The 16,510-nt window shown below is 43.8% G+C and overlaps 2 long non-coding RNA genes across 2 annotated transcripts in view; one reads left to right on the top strand and one right to left on the bottom strand.

The window, feature by feature from the left end:
* LOC143783046 (uncharacterized) overlaps positions 1-16,510 on the top strand; it is a 211,818-nt gene that overhangs the window by 83,661 nt on the left and 111,647 nt on the right. The window lies entirely within an intron of this gene.
* Positions 10,517-16,510, bottom strand: part of LOC143783045 (uncharacterized) — a 176,850-nt gene continuing 170,856 nt past the window's right edge. The window contains exon 4 of the long non-coding RNA XR_013217087.1: positions 10,517-16,194. This is a non-coding gene — a long non-coding RNA (uncharacterized LOC143783045). The remainder of the gene's footprint in view (positions 16,195-16,510) is intronic.

Here is a 16,510-nt window from a genome sequence, read left to right as displayed (position 1 = left end):
TCTATTTACCACAGTAAATACTTTGCGCTAAATTAGTAGGTCTGAAACAACGCAGAGGATCCCACCCCTGAACCTAATGATTGCACCCTTTAGTGTTTTTGTTTTGTTTTAATGCGAGACATTCACATTTATTTGTTGTTTTGGACTACTAACTGGCAGACACTCATTACAATCGGCCTCCGTTGACCAGACCACTGCTGCCCGTGTACCCCTGGAACCAATTATAAAGTGCCTACAGCCTGCCCATTTTATTATGTTGGGCCTTCGAAGCCTGTCTGCGGTCCCTCCTTCCACTAGGCCTCCACTGACCAGACCACTGCTGCCCGTGTACCCCTGGAACCTATTATAAAGTGCCTACAGCCAGCCCATTTTATTATGTTAGGCCTTCGAAGCCTGTCTGCGGTCCCTCCTTCCACTAGGCCTCCACTGACCAGACCACTGCTGCCCGTGTACCCCTGGAACCTATTATAAAGTGCCTACAGCCAGCCCATTTTATTATGTTAGGCCTTCGAAGCCTGTCTGCGGTCCCTCCTTCCACTAGGCCTCCACTGACCAGACCACTGCTGCCCGTGTACCCCTGGAACCAATTATAAAGTGCCTACAGCCAGCCCATTTTATTATGTTAGGCCTTCGAAGCCTGTCTGCGGTCCCTCCTTCCACTAGGCCTCCACTGACCAGACCACTGCTGCCCGTGTACCCCTGGAACCAATTATAAAGTGCCTACAGCCAGCCCATTTTATTATGTTGGGCCTTCGAAGCCTGTCTGCGGTCCCTCCTTCCACTAGGCCTCCACTGACCAGACCACTGCTGCCCGTGTACCCCTGGAACCTATTTTACAGTGCATAGAGCCTGGCCATTTTATTATGTTAGGCCTTCGAAGCCTGTCTGCGGTCCCTCCTTCCACTAGGCCTCCACTGACCAGACCACTGCTGCCCGTGTACCCCTGGAACCAATTATAAAGTGCCTACAGCCAGCCCATTTTATTATGTTAGGCCTTCGAAGCCTGTCTGCGGTCCCTCCTTCCACTAGGCCTCCACTGACCAGACCACTGCTGCTCGTGTACCCCTGGAACCTATTATAAAGTGCCTACAGCCAGCCCATTTTATTATGTTAGGCCTTCGAAGCCTGTCTGCGGTCCCTCCTTCCACTAGGCCTCCACTGACCAGACCACTGCTGCCCGTGTACCCCTGGAACCAATTATAAAGTGCCTACAGCCAGCCCATTTTATTATGTTAGGCCTTCGAAGCCTGTCTGCGATCCCTCCTTCCACTAGGCCTCCACTGACCAGACCACTGCTGCCCGTGTACCCCTGGAACCTATTTTACAGTGCATAGAGCCTATTTTTTTATTTTATTTAATATTAATAAAGCCATGATGGACTACGCTGTACCACGCTATGAGCTACCCAGTTGACAATTCTTTTGCGAGAAAAGCCATCCCACCCCTCCACCAGCATGTTAAAGACCACATTGTCCTTGCATTCTGTCAATCTGTGAGTCCAAAGGTACACCTGACAACAGACACATGGACCTGTAGGCATGGCCACGGAAGGTTACGTGTCCTTTGTGGCGCAATGGGTTAATGTATTGGATGCATGGTCCACACAGGGGACAGCCTGGTAAGTCTGTCTGCAGTCCCTAATTCAAGTTGTCCTCAAATGAATAAATCTGAGCTTCCACCTTCTGGCTCTCATTAAGTGCTGTTTTTTAAAAGATTGTTGGTTCCGGCCTACTAACGGTGTCTGCCCCTGCCTGGTGTTGTCCTCCACTGAACAAAGCTGAGCTTCCACCTTCTTGCTCTCTTTAAGTGCTGTGCTTTTAAAAATAGGTGGTTATGGGCCTACTAACGGTGTCTGCCCCTGCCTGGTGTTGTCCTCAACTGAATAAAGCTGAGCTTCTACCTTCTGGCTCTGATTAAGCTTTTTTTTTTTTTTTTTTTAAATTGCTGGATGGGGCCTAATACCTCTGTTTGCTGCTCCCTGGTGTTTGTCCTCAACTGAATAAAGCTGAGCTTCAACCTTCTGGCTCTCATTAAGTGCTGTTATTTTAAAAATTGGTGGTTAGGGCCTACTAACGGTGTCTGCCCCTCCCTGGTGTTTGCTCTTAACTGAATAAAGCTGAGCTTCAACCTTCTGGCTTTGGGCCTAAAGTATCAGATATTAAACTGCATTTGGCCTTCAACATTGGTTACGGCCTACTAACGGTGTCTGCCCCTCCCTGGTGTTTGCTCTCAACTGAATAAAGCTGAGCTTCAACCTTCTGGCTTTGGGCCTATAGTATCAGATATTAAACTGCATTTGGCCTTCAACATTGGTTACGGCCTACTAACGGTGTCTGCCCCTCCCTGGTGTTTGCTCTCAACTGAATAAAGCTGAGCTTCATCCTTCTGGCTCTCATTAAGTGCTGTGTTTTCAAAAATTGGTGGTTAGGGCCTACTAACGGTGTCTGCCCCTCCCTGGTGTTTGCTCTCAACTGAATAAAGCTGAGCTTCAACCTTCCGGCTTTGGGCCTATAGTATCAGATATTAAACTGCATTTGGCCTTCAACTTTGGTTACGGCCTACTAACGGTGTCTGCCCCTGCCTGGTGTTTGTCCTCAACTGAATAAAGCTGAGCTTCAACCTTCTGGCTCTCATTAAGTGCTGTTATTTTAAAAATTGGTGGTTAGGGCCTACTAACGGTGTCTGCCCCTCCCTGGTGTTTGCTCTCAACTGAATAAAGCTGAGCTTCAACCTTCTGGCTTTGGGCCTATAGTATCAGATATTAAACTGCATTTGGCCTTCAACATTGGTTACGGCCTGCTAACGGTGTCTGCCCCTGCCTGGTGTTTGCCCTCAACTGAATAAAGCTGAGCTTCAACCTTCTGGCTCTCATTAAGTGCTGTTATTTTAAAAATTGGTGGTTAGGGCCTACTAACGGTGTCTGCCCCTCCCTGGTGTTTGCCCTCAACTGAATAAAGCTGAGCTTCAACCTTCTGGCTCTCATTAAGTGCTGTGTTTTCAAAAATTGGTGGTTAGGGCCTACTAACGGTGTCTGCCCCTCCCTGGTGTTGTCCTCAACTGAATAAAGCTGAGCTTCTACCTTCTGGCTCTGATTAAGCTTTTTTTTTTTTTTTTAATTGCTGGATGGGGCCTAATACCTATGTTTGCTGCTCCCTGGTGTTTGTCCTTCAGATATTAAACTGCATTTGGCCTTCAACATTGGTTACGGCCTACTAACGGTGTCTGCCCCTCCCTGGTGTTTGCCCTCAACTGAATAAAGCTGAGCTTCAACCTTCTGGCTCTCATTAAGTGCTGTTTTTTTAAAAATTGGTGGTTAGGGCCTACTAACGGTGTCTGCCCCTCCCTGGTGTTTGCCCTCAACTGAATAAAGCTGAGCTTCAACCTTCTGGCTTTAGGCCTATAGTATCAGATATTAAACTGCATTTGGCCTACTAGTGTGGTTGGGCCCTTAAAACAGTGTCTGCTGCTCCTGGGTTTGCTACTCCACTGAACAAAGCAATGCCGCCTGTTTAGTCCTGTCCTGTTACCAATTTTGAACTGCATTTAGCCTACTTTATTCTTTGGCCCTATATCTGTTTCCTCCTCATCCTGCCCATTGCCCAGCCACTGCTAGATGAGTCTGCTGGTACATTGACCCAGACCACTACATTCCCCTTATACTCTACACAGCCAGAATCTGACCCTGCTGAAAGTAAGGTTCCCCTTCCCGCATGTTATACCACCTTACACAGGGACAAAGAGGAAGGTGCAGATGAAAGTGCAGGTTCCTTCATCAGGTGGGGGGGGGCATACTCGTTGGCGATGTCACTGGCACAGGGCCCCTCAGAGTACGCAAAAGTGTCGCTGCTGGTGGGAGGCGCCCCCGCCGTGCAAACACACCGCTGTACTTTGAGGGGCCCTGTGCCAGTGCCAATGCGAACAAGTGTGCCCCCCTGCTTGCTCAGGATCACAGCACTTGCAACGTTGAAATACTTTCCTCTCCCTGCTCCACCGCCGTGACGTAGTCCACGATTCCTGGGCCCACTAAAACCTTGAACCAGCCCTACCCCCCACAAATTTGCCAAATGACCCCCAAGTTCCATTGAACAACTATTATTATAAAGTTAATTAAGATTGACAAGCTTCAGAAACAAGAATGGATGTTTTTGGCATTAGAATGGGCACTGTAGGTGTTTTCCTGGCCTCCACTCACTGCCGACTATGCTTCCCCATTGACTTGCATTGGGTTTCGTGTTTCGGTCGATCCCCGACTTTTAGCGATAATTGGCCGACTGCACTCGACTCGACTCTGTACAAAGTCGGGTTTCACAAAACCCGACTCGACCTTAAAAAAATGAAAGTCGCTCAACCCTACTCGCCATCTCCCATCAAGTGTCATCATCTAGTACTCTCCATCTCTTATCAGTTCTTATCATCTAGTACTCTCCATCTCTCATTAAGTCTTACCTGTCATCCAGTACTCGCCATCTGCTATCAAATCTCATCATCTAGTGCTCTCTATCTACCATCAATTATTTCTTGTCATTCAGTACTCACCATTTCTCATCAAGTCTTATCATCCAGTACTTGCCATCTCAGAACAGTTCTTATCATCCAACAATCTCCATCTCCCATCAATTCTTACTTGTCATTCAGTACTCTAAATCTCTTATCAATTCTTATCATCCAGCACTCTCATCTCTGATCGATTCTTATTTGTCATCCAGTACTCTCCATCTCCCGTCAAGTCTCATCATCCAGTACTTCCCGTCTCCCAACAGTTCTCATCATCGAGCAATCTCATCTCCCATCAATTCTTACTTGTCATTCAGTACTCTCAATCTCCCATCAATTCCTATCATCCAGCACTCTCATCTCTGATCAATTCTTATTTGTCATCCAGCATCTCCATCCAGCACTCTCCATCTCCCTTTAATTCTTACTCGTCATTCAGTAGTAACCATCTCTCAACAATTCTTACTTATAATTCCGTTCTCTCCATATCGCACCAAGTCTTACTTGTCAACCTGTACGTTCCTTCTCCCATCAGTCATTTGGCACTTTCTGCTTTCCATCAACTGTTCATCCAGAAATCTCCCTCTCCCATCAATTCTTGCTTCTCATGCAGTATTGTCCATCTTCTACCATCTTGTACTCATCATATAGTACTCTCCATTTCCCATCAATTATTATCATCCAGGCAGTATTTTCCATCTCCCATCAATTACTTCTCATCGAGTACTCTCCATCTTCTATCAACACTTAATCATCACTCAGTACCCTCCCATCTCCCAGCAAGTCTTTTCATCCAGTACTCTCCATCTTCTATCAACACTTAATCATCACTCAGTACCCTCCCATCAACCAACAAGTCTTTTCATCCAGTACCCTCCATCTTACAGCACTCTCTATTTCATATTTTTAGCTATCACCAGTATTCCCCAATCTTCCATCCAGAGATGGATTATAATTGAGGGAAAATTAGGCAACTGGCAGAGGCCCAAGACTATTGGGTGCCATCCATGACAAGATTGCCGTATTAAAATCTGAAGTGTCAGTGGTGCAGTGCCGTGAGGCAGAGGTAGCTTTATGTAGCTCCCATGCCTTCCATATGCAATTATGCCTGCATCTTAAGGATGTGGATAGAATTAAACATAGCAGAGGGTGAGATCCTCTGGAGCGAAAGAGTGGACAGCAAATTGGGGATGCAGTCGGTAATTAATTACAGAAGAGGGAAAGAGGCAGTGTTGGTTATTGAATGGGGGGGAGAGGTCTGGTGGGTTACTGGGATGAAGAAAGGCAGTGGGTTATTAAATGGCAGAAAACGCCATAGCAGGGGGAAGAGAGACACAGTTGGTTATTAATTTGGGGGGGAAGAGAGACAATGAATTATTAAATGGGGGGAAAAGGTGCACAGTGGGCTATTGAATGGGGAGAAGAGAGACAGTGGGTTATTGAATGGGGGAAGACAGACAGTGGGTTATTGAATGGGGAAGACAGAAGTGGGTTATTGAATGGGGGAAGACAGACAGTGGGTTATTGAATGGGGAAGAGAGGCAATGGGTTATTGAATGGGGGAAAGAGGCACAGTGGTTAACTGAATGAGGCAGCAGTAAGTAATGAATTAGGGGAGCACAGTGGTAATGGATTTATATTTTTAATAGGAGGGGGTGCATAGTTTTAACCCCTTCCCGACCTTTGACGCCACGTAGGCATCATGAAAACCCGTGCCAATCCGACCCATGACGCCTATGTGGCGTCATGGAATGATCGCGTCCCTGCAGAGCGGGTGAAAGGGTTAACTCCGATTTCACCCGATCTGCAGGGACAGGGAGAGTGGTACTTCAGCCCAGGGGGGGGTGGCTTCACCCCCCCCCGTGGCTACGATCGCTCTGATTGGCTGTTGAAAGTGAAACTGCCAATCAGAGCAATTTGTAATATTTCACCTATAAAAATGGTGAAATATTACAATCCAGCCATGGCCGATGCTGCAATAGCATCTGCCATGGCTGGAGACCCCGATCTGACCCCCCGCACTGCCACCGATCGCCCCCCCCAGTTGTCCTTTCTGCCCCGTCCTCCTCTCCGCTCCCCTCCGTCCTCCTGTCGGCTCCCCCGTCCTCCTGCCCGCTCCCCCCGTACTCCGATGGCTCCCCCCCGTCCTCCGATCCACCCCCCCATACTCAGATCTCCCCCCCTCATACTTACCGGGCCTTCCGATGCCCGTCCATCTTCTTCATGGGCGCCGCCATCTTCCAAAATGGCGGGCGCATGCGCAGTACGCCCGCCGAATCTGCCGGCCGGCAGATGAGTTCCAGGTATATTTTGATCACTGTAATATAACCTATCACAGTGATCAAAATAAAAAAAATCGGAAATGACCCCCCCCCCTTTATCACCCCCATAGGTAGGGACAATAATAAAATAAAGAAAATATTTTTTTTTCTTTTTTCACTAGGGTTAGGGTTAGAACTAGGGTTAAAACTAGGGGTAGGGTTAGGGTTAGGGTTAGGGTTATGGCATGTGCACACAGTGCGGATTTGGCCGCGGATCCGCAGCGGATTGGCCGCGGATGCGCAGCGGATAGGCCGCGGATCCGCAGCGGATTGGCCGCTGCGAATTCGTAGCAGTTTTCCATCAGGTTTACAGTACCATGTAAACCTATGGAAAACCAAATCCGCTGTGCCCATGGCACGGAAAATTCCGTGCGGAAACACTGCATTGTATTTTCCGCAGCATGTCATTTCTTTGTGCGGATTCCGCAGCGTTTTACACCTGTTCCTCAATAGGAATCCACAGGTGAAATCCGCACAAAAAAACACTGGAAATCCGCTGTAAGTCCGCAGGTAAAACGCAGTGCCTTTTACCTGCAGATTTTTCAAAAATCGTGCAGAAAAATCTCACACGAAGCCGCAACGTGGGCACATAGCCTTAGGGTTAGGGTTGGAATTAGATTTAGGGTTGGAATTAGGGCTAGGGTTGGAAATAGGGTTAAGATTAGGCTTGTGGTTAGGGTTACGGATAGAGTTAGGGGTGTGTTGGGGTTACAGTTGTGGTTAGGGTTGGGATTAGGGTTAAGGTTGGGATTAGGGTTAGGATTAGGGTTACGGGTGTGTTGGGGTTAGGGTTGTGGTTAGGGGTGTGTTGGGGTTAGGGTTGTGATTAGGGTTATGGTTACAGTTGGGATTAGTGTTAGGGGTGTGTTGGGGTTAGTGTTGAAGTTAGAATTGAGGGGTTTCCACTGTTTAGGCACATCAGGGGTCTCCAAACGCAACATGGCGCCACCATTGATTCCAGCCAATCTTGCGTTCAAAAAGTCAAATGGTGCTCCCTCCCTTCCAAGCCCCGACGTGCGCCCAAACAGTGGTTTATCCCCACATATGGGGTACCAGCGTACTCAGGACAAACTGGGCAACAAATATTGGGGTCCAATTTCTCCTGTTACCCTTGCAAAAATAAAAAATTACTTGCTAAAACATAATTTTTGAGGAAAGAACAATTATTTTTTATTTTCACGGCTCTGCGTTATAAACTTCTGTGAAGCACTTGGGGGTTGAAAGTGCTCACCACACATCTAGATAAGTTCCTTGGGGGGGTCTAGTTTCCAAAATGGGGTCACTTGTGGGGGGTTTCTACTGTTTAGGCACATCAGGGGCTCTGCAAATGCAACGTGACGCCCGCAGACCATTCCATCAAAGTCTGCATTTCAAATGTCACTACTTCCCTTCCGAGCCCTGACGTGCACCCAAACAGTGGTTTACCCCCACATATGGGGTATCAGCGTACTCACAACAAACTGGGCAACAAATATTGGGGTCCAATTTCTCCTGTTACCCTTGTGAAAATAAAAAATTGCTTGCTAAAACATCTTTTTTGAGGAAAGAAAAATGATTTTTTATTTTCACGGCTCTGCGTTGTAAACTTCTGTGAAGCACTTGGGGGTTCAAAGTGCTCACCTTATATCTAGATAAGTTCCCTTAGGGGTCTAGTTTCCAAAATGGGGTCACTTGTGGGGAGTTCCTACTGTTTAGGCACATCAGGGGCTCTACAACCGCAACCTGACACCCGCAGAGCACTCCATCAAAGTCTGCATTTCAAAATGTCACTACTTCCTTTCTGAACCCCTACGTGTGCCAAAACAGTGGTTTACCCCCACATATGGGGTATCAGCGTACTCAGGAAAAACTGGACAACAACTTTTGGGGTCCAATTTTTCCTCTTACCTTTGGGAAAATAAAAAATTGTGGGCTAAAAAATCATTTTTGAGAAAAGAAAAGTATTTTTTATTTTCATGGCTCTGCGTTATAAACTTCTGTGAAGCACTTGGGGGTTCAAAGTGCTCACCACACATCTAGATTAGTTCCTTGGGAGGTCTAGTTTCCAAAATGGGGTCACTTGTGGGGGAGCTCCAATGTTTAGGCACACAGGGGCTCTCCAAACGCGACATGGTGTCCGCTAATGATTGGAGCTAATTTTCCATTCAAAAAGCCAAATGGCGTGCCTTCCCTTCCGAGCCCTGCCGTGCGCCTAAACAGTGGTTTACCCCCACATATGGGGTATCATCGTACTCAGGACAAACTGGACAACAACATTTGGGGTCCAATTTCTCCTATTACCCTTGGGAAAATAAAAAATTCCGGGCTAAAAATCATTTTTGAGGAAAGAAAAATTATTTTTTATTTTCAAGACTCTGCGTTATAAACTTCTGTGAAGCACCTGGGGGTTTTAAGTGCTCACTATGCTTCTAGATAAGTTCCTTGGGGGGTCTAGTTTCCAAAATGGGGTCACTTGTTTGGGAGCTCCAATGTTTAGGCACACAGGGGCTCTCCAAACGTGACATGGTGTCCGCTACAGATTGGAGCCAATTTTTCATTCAAAAAGTCAAATGGCGCTCTTTCCCTTCTGAGCCCTGCCGTGCGCCCAAACAGTGGTTTACCCCCACATATGAGGTATCAGCGTACTCAGGACAAACTGGACAACAACGCTCGTGGTCCAGTTTCTCCTTTTACCCTTGGGAAAATAAAAAAATTGTTGCTAAAAGATCATTTTTGTGACTAAAAAGTTAAATGTTCATTTTTTACTTCCATGTTGCTTCTGCTGCTGTGAAACACCTGAAGGGTTAATAAACTTCTTGAATGTGGTTTTGAGCACCTTGAGGGGTGCAGTTTTTAGAATGGTGTCACTTTTGGGTATTTTCAGCCATATAGAACCCTCAAAATGACTTCAAATGTGAGGTGGTCCCTAAAAAAAATGGTTTTGTAAATTTTGTTGTAAAAATGAGAAATCACTGGTCAAATTTTAACCCTTATAACTTCCTAGCAAAAAAAAAATTTGTTTCCAAAATTGTGCTGATGTAAAGTAGACATGTGGGAAATGTTATTTATTAACTATTTTGTGTCACATAAGTCTCTGGTTTAACAGAATAAAAATTCAAAATGTGAAAATTGCGAAATTTTCAAAATTTTCGCCAAATTTCTGTTTTTTTCACAAATAAACGCAGAAATTATCGACCTATATTTACCACTAACATGAAGCCCAATATGTCATGAAAAAAACAATCTCAGAATCGCTAGGATCCGTTGAAGCGTTCCTGAGTAATATATTACCTCATAAAGGGACACTGGTCAGAATTGCAAAAAACTGCAAGGTCATTAAGGCCAAAATAGGCTGGGTCATGAAGGGGTTAAAATTATGTTTTTTAATTTAATTTTATATTTGTTATTTTATTTTTTATTTTAATTTATATTTTTTGTTTTTATATTTTTCAAATTTTTTTATACTAAATTTATATTTTTTGGGTGAGGGAAAAGTGGCGATCTCATTTTTAGGGCAGCAAAGGGCTCTCACATGTTTACAAATCTACTATAATTTTCTCCATAATTTGTTTTATACTTTAATCTTTACAAGCTCATAGCTGGTAGAGATTTGATATTCTTATGCATAGATGGCCAGAAATGTGCCTATTTTTTTAAAAGGTGTATGCTATGAAAAATATTACAAAATTGCTGCATATATATTTCTTTCTTGACTTAAAGATTTCCTCAGCGGGTGGAAGTGACCTTTTAACCGTTACCATTCCAGTTTGCTCTACCTCCACTTACAAGGATCCTGTTTCACAGCTTGAACCAACTTCCTTCTTCAAACCTCTCACACAGGGAGACATAGTGGGTTATTAAATGGGGGTGGCACTGTAAGTAACTGGATTGGGGGCAGTGGTTAATTGGGAGGTGCACATAGTGGCTACTTTGTATGGGTTCAGAAAAGTGGCCATTACATTTTGTGGTTGATAGGGGGATGCACAGTACTGGCTCATTTATTGATATATATGTGTTATACAGTGGCTAATTATATATTAATGATGTGGTGCACATTTGTATTCAGTGGCGAAAAGTGAGAGCTTTTTTATTCAAGTGTCATGGTCTGTGCAGGCAACTCTACCTACACAAGTCCCGGACTGTTGATGTAGATGTGAAGGTCTGACCCGATGGAACAGAAATGAAAGAAAATAGCTCCAATCAGGTGGAATATCAACGGAATGTTACTGAGCATAAATCTAATGATTCTATATCTATGCTGTATGGCCTGCACAGAGACGATGGGAGTAACAATCTTATTTATAAAACAACCTTCCTCTTTCCATAGTGTCCTCCTTTATGTGTCGCACCTTCTACTGTTATAAAGGGCTCTCCATTATTAAGGATTCAGCTATCCATTATTAAAAAGTATGTTACTTTACTACATATTGTGTCGTACAATATTACAGTGCCCTCCTTTATTATGTATAGCGTCATTCATTGCTATATCGTGCCCTCCCTTATTATGTATAGTGTTTTCCACTGATATAACGTATTTGCCATTATTATGTATTCCGCCATCAATTATTACATAGCATGTTCCCTTGCTACGTATAGCATTGTACATTATTAGTGTCCTCCCTTATTACGTATAGTATGATTCATTGTTATAGTGCCCTCCCTTATTCTGTATAGTACTTTCCATTGATAAATATTATACTCTTTCATGAAATGCGACATCACTTATGTATGACAATCCCTTACTGCATACATATAGTCTACATATACTTCATTCTTTATTATCTATAATGCCATCCTCCTTACTACGTTGTGTATCTGATGCCTCCGATTGCAATTTTTATAAGTGTAATAATTTGCAAAGCCTAATGTTTCTTCACCAGCATTTTATTTATTGTCCCTGAAATGTTCACCTGAACAACTGTATGTTCGTAATGGGACTCATCATTTGACTTCTCCTGGTACATAACTTCTGCAGTCAGGGGTCAGGGAACCTGTCACATAACACATCAGTTGAACAAAGGGACCACACAGTCTGAACTGCCCAGGGCAAGCAACCCTTGCTTCCATCAATTCTTACTTATAATAATACTTAAAGAAGCACTCCTTCCATCAAAGTTTTTATCCTCTTGTCATCATACTGTTCAGCACTGTGTACTTACAATTGCTCTTTTTGCCTTTCTACCCAGTTAATTCTTCTGTTTTCTCTGCTCTATGTAGAAACTGGAAGTCTCTTCTGGTAACAAAAGTCATTTTTATTTATAGGTTAGGCATGAATATGTTGTATGGGAATCCCTAAAATATTTCTATAGTTACATAGGCAAGGTTTTGTAAAGCCTTTCTTCCATGGCGTAACTTGAAGAATGTGGGCTTCAATGCAAAAGCTGGAAGAGTGGCCCCAATTATTGCAAGTCTTAATAGTATTGGTCTTTTTCTATAGGCAAAAATGGGCTTATTGGGCCCCCAAGAGCCTGCGTGCGACCTATTGTAGTTACGCCCCTATTACGCCCCTATTGTAGTTACGCCCCTGCCTTTCTTTCTATCTTCCTTCTCAGTAAGACGTCCATCATCTGGTTTTTGTACATGCAGGGTAAGGTGAACATGCAATATGGGTTAACTAAGCAGCTGCAGTAGATAAAGTAGCCCGCCGACACTTTAAAGGGGTTGTTCCATAAACTATATATATCACCTATACACAGGGTAGGTGGTATAACGCTTCACATCATTAAAATTGCAACACCAGAAAAGTGCATTCAGCGGCAGAATCTTCCTCTGAGGACCATTCATAACCTCATTGATGGCAGCCAAGGATAAAAGTGTGCAGATTTTTGCATATGGCGATTATACTCTATACTGAATAAATCAAGATATTTTTAATTTTTTTTCATCATTTGTAAATCATCCTGTGATTTCCAGAATTCCACAACTTTTCCTTCTTGGTTTTGCAATTTCAATGTTGAGGAGTGTGTGATCTCTGGAGTTCTAAGCACAGAAAACCCCATGGATCATGAAAACAGGGATCTTTCGTGAATGAAGCAGTGGTGAGCACGTGTGACCACAGCTCCATTCACTGTGTAAATGCTCACTGCGCCTAATTCATGCAGAGGACTTTGTGCCACCCCATTCTCAGGATCGGTGGGGTTTTAGCAATTCTATCCCTGGTGATCAACCATTTATGATCTATCTTGAGGATAAGTGATAAATGTTTATGGCTACCTTTACTAGTGTAAAACAAAAGAGACATAAAGGGACATGTTCTATTATGAGTTAGTTAAGCTACCATTTCTGCATAGGGTCTTTCCACACCCTTTTATAGGGGTATATCACTAGAGACCACGTTTTAATCTTTGTGTCCAATTTTTGTGCGTTTCAGCAATATAATTACCAACCTGCCCAGACTCTTAGAAGAGTTAGCAAATCTCTTGGGTAGGGATGGGTGTTTTGGCAGCTGACCCGAACTTAAACCAGAACCTGAACCCCTTTGAAAATATGGTTACCCAAACAGGTAAGAAAAGAAAAAAATCTCTCTCTCTCCTTACCCGAACACTGCTCTGGACTTCAGAAGAAAGGCTGTGTTCGGCTTTCAGACCCAAACAGTCACTGTCCTGTACGAACAATGAAAATTTCTGTTTAGGTTTGCCCATCTCTACTCTTGGGTGCCTCCAAAGTCTACTGCACCCTTGTAAAGCCAGCACTTATGGAAGGTTGTCTTATTATCATGGCTTAAGTTCCGATTTGCTCTCCTGTATGAAGAATATCAGAAATGTTTTCATTGTTTATATTTCTTACTTCCCTTCCGAAAGTACAAATGACCTTTTTTAGCTATTACACTTTGTGCTTCCATCAGTGACTGTTTTCCTTATTTCTCCGTACAGAACTAAAGTTTGTAGTACCTTTTCACTTCTGCTTTTGAATAAACACGGATGTGAGAATTGGCCGCGTGCTCGAATAAAGTTTTTTTTCAAGATGTTATGGTCAGCGTGTGGCCTTATATACCTTCCTCTTCTACCTGGAGATCTCCAGCTGGTGCTAAATTACAACACTTAGGTTACATCCCCTGTTAGGCCATTATAGTTTCTCAACAGCTGGAGAGCCGAAGGTTGGAAACCATTGCTTTAGCCCAGAGGTACCTTTTGGCCATAGTCACATATGATGTATCTTCAAAAATGATCATCTAGACCCATCCTTGACAATGACTGCAGTAATTATGTGCCTTTTCAAGGGCATACATACTATAGAGGCAGCCTCCTAGAGAAACAAGTGCTTGAGTGACATGGCCCTTGTCAAGTTGGCTTCAAATTTTAATTGGTGGTACAGATCGATGCAAGGATGTCCTCTCCATTTATCTTACAACATTAGTAACGCAACGCAAAGGCTAGCTTAACTCTCACAGCAGGTTCCAGGAAGCATAGATCTCCCAAACTCTCAAAAGATTTGGACAATGTCACATATCCCTCAGAAACCTCCCGGAAAGCCGCTCTTTTGGAGATCTTCTTTGGCAACACTTTAGGTCATTCCTCCATTAGACCAAACTTTGGCATCCACATGAATATTTAGCGGGAAGGAAATTGGACATACCATATAAAGACATGGTTATTCAAAAACAAACCTCCCGCACAAGCATAGCCCATGATTGGCAAGTATGACATGGTAAGTAGTTTAGGACAAACCCATCAAATTAGCCAAGTTTTATTTCAGCCAATGGATCATGTTACAGCACAATGAGAATGTCTTGATAAATAATTTATGAGCAATTTCCAGCCAAGTCATCATTAGGAAACATCAGAAAAAAATTGTAGAACCCCCAACAACAGTGGTCTTCAATTGAATGCAAACCCCATCATTACAAGTAACCATGCCCCTTACAAAAAAGGTGGAGGCCACCATTCCACCTCTAGGACTAGGATCCCAGATAGTGCCCTCTAAGTTTTTGAGAGTTTTAGAAACCGCCAAGTCCAATACAGTGAATGCCTCAAAGTGGCCAGATGCTCCCATCAGCTTTGAGGAGAACGCTTGTTTTTCTGACACCAATTCTGAACAGCCTCTGCTCAGTTCAGTCAATTTTTCATGTGTTCTATGTGGTGAGAGGGGAATAATAAACCGTTGCCAGACACCTAGCTTATCTCCCTTGAGAACATGCATTAATATGGTTCACCAGTCGTGCCAAAAGTGGTTCAGCCAACAAAAGTTTAACCTGTATAACTACCTTTAGACTTCAAAAACGAGACACATGTGTGCAATCACCTCACCAATTCTTTTGGAGAGGGTCACCCAACAGCCATGAGAGACCCTAAAATGTGGCAAACACAAAATGTGAAGAGCACTGAATATACTCCCAACATAATTAGAAACCTTCAGGGTGTAACAAAAGAATGCTGGGTGGGTCATTTTATAGGTAATGACTTGGGTATGAAGAGAAGTGGAGGTACCCCTAGATCCTAAGGTGATGAAGACACAAAGACATATTTTCCTTTACGCCCCTCCTATTTTCAAGAAAAACAATATGTCCATCTGGGTTAGCTCAGCTCATGGTGCAAGAAAAACCTACTCCAGGCCACAAGGGAGGACACAGACTGTAGAGGGCCCATGTGCAGGAGCAATATATGGCCCGTGGTAGTCCAACAGCTCATTATAATGTACAATTCCACCCATTTTGGAGGTAGAAGTGGGCCCATGTATGGAGGGCCTGCCACAACCAAGTTTTTATAGGGTAGTTGGAAGTTAATGATGCATTTAAAGTGTATGACAAGTTCATAGAAACATCCAAAAATGAAGCAATAGCGTGCAACCAATATATTTTTACATTAGGCCTTCAGTCTAATCTCCTCCAGAGCCCTCAAGGTAGTCCAGTGCTTATAACAAACTGACATTTTACCCCAACTAACGTTGCAAAAATATGCAAAAATTGCAATTTCCATCAAATTCCGAGAGCATTTCTCCCACAGGTAGAATTCCATTGATTGCATCTTGCCGAATACCACCGGATGCTCAGTGTAAAATAAGGTGCTTTTGTTTCTCACACCCCAGCAAATTTTTCACATGTCAAGTACTCGGAGCGGCCAGTTGATCCAGGAGCTCCACATACTGCACAGCCAGTTGACAATACAGAATGTGCTGAGCCGTTTCCTGCTGCGTGGCCTCCATGAATTTCTTTGATCTGTAGTACAGTAGTTCGATGGTGGGGGTGCCATCTCGGTAGCATAGACGTTCGGGACCATTCAATCTTTTCAACGACTTTACTCATTTAAGACTTGAAGATACAAACTGCAGATTCATTTGCACTGATTTTTTCCATGTGGTCTTGCTTTTTGAGATGTTTAGTCCTGAAGTGGTGGAATCACACAGGTGACTTGTGGATATTTGCCATGTGGTTACTCTCACTTTCATTACAGCAGACACGCACCTAGACAAAACAAAACAAAAAAAAACTGAATCAGAAAATTATTCATTACCTTTAGTTGAGGGTTGTAGGAATGCTCTGTCACATAGGCAGTAGTTATTCTGCAGGGAGGGGGAGGAGGGAGGTGAAGCTGAACTGTCCTTATTGCTCATTGCCAATGTTGGATCTTGTGTAACATGACTCCAGCTTTGGGGTTATGTTTTAGTGTAACCATTGACTCTGATGATAATTATTATCTGACGCAAGCCCCCCATACACATTAAATAGCTGTCACGTAAACAATTGTTTGGCGCATGGATATCTTGGTGGATATCTTTTC

The sequence above is a fragment of the Ranitomeya variabilis genome, chromosome 6 (genome assembly GCF_051348905.1).
Source record: "Ranitomeya variabilis isolate aRanVar5 chromosome 6, aRanVar5.hap1, whole genome shotgun sequence".
NCBI lineage: Eukaryota > Metazoa > Chordata > Amphibia > Anura > Dendrobatidae > Ranitomeya > Ranitomeya variabilis.
Note: the sequence above shows the minus strand (reverse complement) of the source record. Positions and strands in the feature narration are given on the sequence as shown.